This window comes from Penaeus monodon, chromosome 23 (genome assembly GCF_015228065.2).
Source record: "Penaeus monodon isolate SGIC_2016 chromosome 23, NSTDA_Pmon_1, whole genome shotgun sequence".
Classification (NCBI taxonomy): Eukaryota; Metazoa; Arthropoda; class Malacostraca; order Decapoda; family Penaeidae; genus Penaeus; species Penaeus monodon.
In genome coordinates, this window is record NC_051408.1 from 38862279 (window position 1) to 38862510 (window position 232).

Consider the following 232-nt stretch of genomic DNA (forward strand, 5'->3'; position numbering starts at 1 on the left):
GATGACATTTTCGAAAAGTGCCTTGTTTTAAGTCAGTTTTTTCTTCGAAATAACGGTAATTTTTCTTTTATTAATATTTTTAAATGCTTTTTCTCGCCTTGTACTTTTCTCACCCTATTTCTCTATTTTTAAAAATTACCTCTACTTCTTTTTCTCTCTTTTCTGTGTCTTCTTTTACCTCTTTCTTTGTTTTCGTTTCTTCTTGTTTTTTCGTTTTTTTCTTGTGAGAGAA